Genomic DNA, 4,567 nt, shown 5'->3' with positions numbered 1-4,567 from the left:
CACAAAATGGGACAAACACCAAATTGAGACTCTGCATGCAGAATTGTGCAAAAAAATATCCTCTGTGTACAACATGAAACACCAAATAATGCAGAGCAGAATTAGGCCGATACCCGCTAATGATCAGAATCCATAAAAAAAAGCTGTTAAATTCTACAACCACCTAAAAGGAAGCAATTCCCAAACCTTCCATAACAAAGCCATCATCCACAGAGAGATGAACCCGGAGAAGAGTCCCCTAAGCAAGCTGGTCCTGGGGCTCTGTTCACAAACACAAACACTCCCTACAGAGCCCCAGGACAGCAACACAATTAGACCCAACTAAATCATGAGAAAACAAAAAGATAATTACTTGACACATTGGAAAGCATTAACAATAAAAACTTAGCAAACTAGAATGCTATTTGGCCCCAAACAGAGAATACACAGTGGCAGAATACCTAACCACTGTGACTGACCCGAACTTAAGGAAAGCTTTGATTATGTACAGACTCAGTGAGCATGGCCTTGCTATTGAGAAAGGCCGCTGTAGGCAGACCTGGCTTTCAAGAGAAGACAGGCTATGTGCGCACTACCCACAAAATGAGGTGGAAACTGAGGAATTTTCCAGAATGTAGCCCTTTGGAAAAGCTACATAGACAACATCCTAATGGTATGGAATGGTACTAGTTAATTTCTTAAATTAACTTATCTGACGCCAAACTCAAATTCACAGCAGAGAGAAGTCAGGATGTATCACCGCCTGGTACGGCAACTGCACCGCCCTGAACCGCGAGGCTCTCCAGAGGGTAGTGAGGTCTACACAACACATCACCAGGGGAAAACTACCTGCTCTCCAGGACACCTACACCACCCGATGTCACAGGAAGGCCAAAAAGATAATTGAGGACAACAACCACCCGAGCCACTGCCTGTTCACCCCGCTATCATCCAGAAGGCGAGGTCAGTGCAGGTGCATCAAAGCAGGGACAGAGAGACTGAAAAACAGCTTCTATCTCAATCAAGGCCATCAGACTTCTAAACAGCCATCACTAGCACAGAGAGGCTGCTGCCTACATAGGGACTCAAATCATTGGCCACTTTAATAAATGGATCACTAGACACTTTAAACAATGGCACTTTAAGAATGTTTACATATCTTACATTACTCATCTCATGTGTATATACTGTACCTTATACAATCTATTGCATCTTGCCTATGCTGCTCGGCCATCGCTCGTAAATATATTTACATGTACATATTCTCATTCCATCCATTTAGATGTGTGTGTATAAGGTAGTTATTGTGGAATTGTTAGATTACTTGTTGATATTGCTGCATTGTCATTTGATTTGGGAGAAAATATACTTCTTGGATCTTACAATCCACAAAAATAAAGAAAACAATTTCGAGTCTACAATCTTCTGCAAATCGCAGAGTAGGAATAAACGTTCACGCGCAGACAGTAACCACCCCGTACACCTTCAAGCGGAACATACCGATGGGTAAATTCCTAAAACTGACGGAACAGTAGTACAGACGTAGATTTAGTACACCAGGTTCCTGTAACTCGGGTATGATACGTGACAGATGGTCGTTTAACAGGTCTATTCCCGTGCTAGGGAGACTGAACGTCAAAGCCGCAACGTTTGTTTTTCCACGGAGTACAGCCCATGTTCAGGTCGCGTCAAATTCATTGTATTGAAAACACTTGAACATCCTCAAAACTGGCCAAAATTGAGTTCACAACATTGCCCCCTAGCGTCTAGCCGATTCCGTTACACACAGCAAGCAGCTACCCAAGAAGCGTGACACTTGGCTCCCAGGCCCGCCCAATGGAAATTACAAAGTCCGGCCACTGTGTACATTGCGACAATACGACAATACATCCTCAAAACTGGCCAAAATTGAGTTCACAACATTGCCCCCTAGCGTCTAGCCGATTCCGTTACACACAGCAAGCAGCTACCCAAGAAGCGTGACACTTGGCTCCCAGGCCCGCCCAATGGAAATTACAAAGTCCGGCCACTGTGTACATTGCGACAATACGACCAATACTAACGTTGTTTACCACCCGAGAACAGTTAAACAATACAACATTCAAATCTTCAATAATTGTAGCACCACAAATGTCATATACATGTTCAAATGCATCTGCGGGGCAGCTTATATTGATCAATCTAAACGAGCATTGAAATTTAGCGTCGCAGAAACCACAAGGCTGCTATTTGTAGCCTAATAAAAACACTGACTATGTGTAACAGTATAACTTTAGTCCGTCCCCTTGCCCTTACCCGGGCTCGAACCAGGGACCCTCTGCGCACATAGACAACTGACACCATACCATTTATACATATGAAGTGGTTAAAAACAGTATGGAAACATTATTAAAGTGACTAGTGTTCACTATGTTACTATGTACATACGGCAGCAGTCTCTAAGGTGCAGGGTAGAGTACCGGGTGGTAGCCGGCTAGTGACATTGACTAAGGTTCAGGGCAGGGTACTGGGTGGAGGCCGGTTTATGGTGACTATTATAGCCTGAAGATAACTGTTTTTCAGTCTCTCGGTCCCAGCGTTGATGCACCTGTACAGTCTCTGCCTTCTAGATGGTAGAGGGGTGAGCAGGCCGTGGTTCGGGGGGCTGAGGTCCTTCCTGTGACCCCAGGTGTTGTAGATTTCCTGGAGGGCAGGCAGTGTGCCCTCAATTATGTGTTGTGCAGACTGCACCACCCTCTGTAGAGCCCTGCGTTCACGGATGGTGCAATTGCTGTACCAGGCGGTGATACAGCCCGACAGGATGCTCTCAATGGTGCACCTGTAAAAGTTTGTGAGGGTGTTAAGGGCCAAGCCAAATTTATTCAGACTCCTGAGGTTGAAGAGGCGCTGTTGCACCTTCTTCACCACACTATCTGTGTGGATGGGCCATTTCAGCTTGTCAGTGATGTGCAGGCTGAGGAACTTTGAGCTTTTCACCCTATTCACTGCTACCCTGTCAATGTGGATGTAGGCGTGCTTTCGCTACCGTCTCCTGTCGTCCACAATCGGCTCCTTCGTTTCGTTGACGTTGAGGGAGAGGTTATTTTCCTCCTAGACTACTGGTAAAACATTCATTCCATTCCAGTGCATTTGAAGATTCTTATTACAGTCACTGACCTTCAGAGTTGATCAAACAACTCTCTCCGAGGGAAAAGGTTGAGTAGTGAGAGAGAGGAAAAAGGGAGCGAGTGAGACCGAAGACAGAGAAGATTCAAAACATCATGAAACAGAATGGAAAACAGAAACGGTCATTACCTATATTAAAGTATGGTGTTGTGATCGTGCCTGCCTCCACGCCGGGTGTGTGTGTAGACGTACTGACACAGAGGCATCATGCCCATACCGAGCACTGTGGATACTCGTCATGGTGATGCTACAGACAACACACCCAAAACAACAAACGGATGGATTAGCCTAGCAGGATGACCGGCCCATGACCCTGTAATGACGAGACATGTACACAGAGAACTAGAGGATCGTGGGGGTGTATGTGACGTAGAACCAAGGTATTGTTACCTGTTGATTTGAGAATTCACAAGGGTGCCATTTGGGAAATGGCCTAAGTCAACCCAACCACCGGAGGTCCATGTCCCCATCTATCCAGTATTTGATGACGTTGGCAATGACTCCTCCAAGACAGCGGCCCGTGATGATTATAGCCACCGCCTGCCTGTACAGAGAAGCCCAGGACCAGCAGGTAGGCCGTGAGGGGGCATGATGCCAAACTGGTACAGCAGCCCTACCAGGATCGCCCATGGCCTCGACGGTGCAGCCCAGAGGCAAGACGACCTGGGTCAGCAAGAACCATCTGGGGGTTTGAAGAACTGGGGAACTTCTGAGTCTCTGTCCAACTGGGGGACTTCTATGAGTCTCTGTCCAACTGGGGGACTTCTATGAGTCTCTGTCCAACTGGGGGACTTCTATGAGTCTCTGTCCAACTGGGGGACTTCTATGAGTCTCTGTCCAACTGGGGGACTTCTGAGTCTGTCCAACTGGGGGACTTCTGAGTCTGTCCAACTGGGGGACTTCTGAGTCTGTCCAACTGGGGGACTTCTATGAGTCTCTGTCCAACTGGGGGACTTCTATGAGTCTCTGTCCAACTGGGGGACTTCTGAGTCTGTCCAACTGGGGGACTTCTGAGTCTGTCCAACTGGGGGACTTCTATGAGTCTCTGTCCAACTGGGGGACTTCTATGAGTCTCTGTCCAACTGGGGGACTTCTATGAGTCTCTGTCCAACTGGGGGACTTCTATGAGTCTCTGTCCAACTGGGGGACTTCTATGAGTCTCTGTCCAACTGGGGGACTTCTATGAGTCTCTGTCCAACTGGGGGACTTCTATGAGTCTCTGTCCAACTGGGGGACTTCTATGAGTCTCTGTCCAACTGGGGGACTTCTATGAGTCTCTGTCCAACTGGGGGACTTCTATGAGTCTCTGTCCAACTGGGGGACTTCTGAGTCTGTCCAACTGGGGGACTTCTGAGTCTGTCCAACTGGGGGACTTCTGAGTCTGTCCAACTGGGGGACTTCTGAGTCTGTCCAACTGGGGGAC

This window comes from Oncorhynchus kisutch, linkage group LG6, assembly GCF_002021735.2.
Source record: "Oncorhynchus kisutch isolate 150728-3 linkage group LG6, Okis_V2, whole genome shotgun sequence".
In the NCBI taxonomy this organism is placed as follows: domain Eukaryota; kingdom Metazoa; phylum Chordata; class Actinopteri; order Salmoniformes; family Salmonidae; genus Oncorhynchus; species Oncorhynchus kisutch.
Note: the sequence above shows the minus strand (reverse complement) of the source record.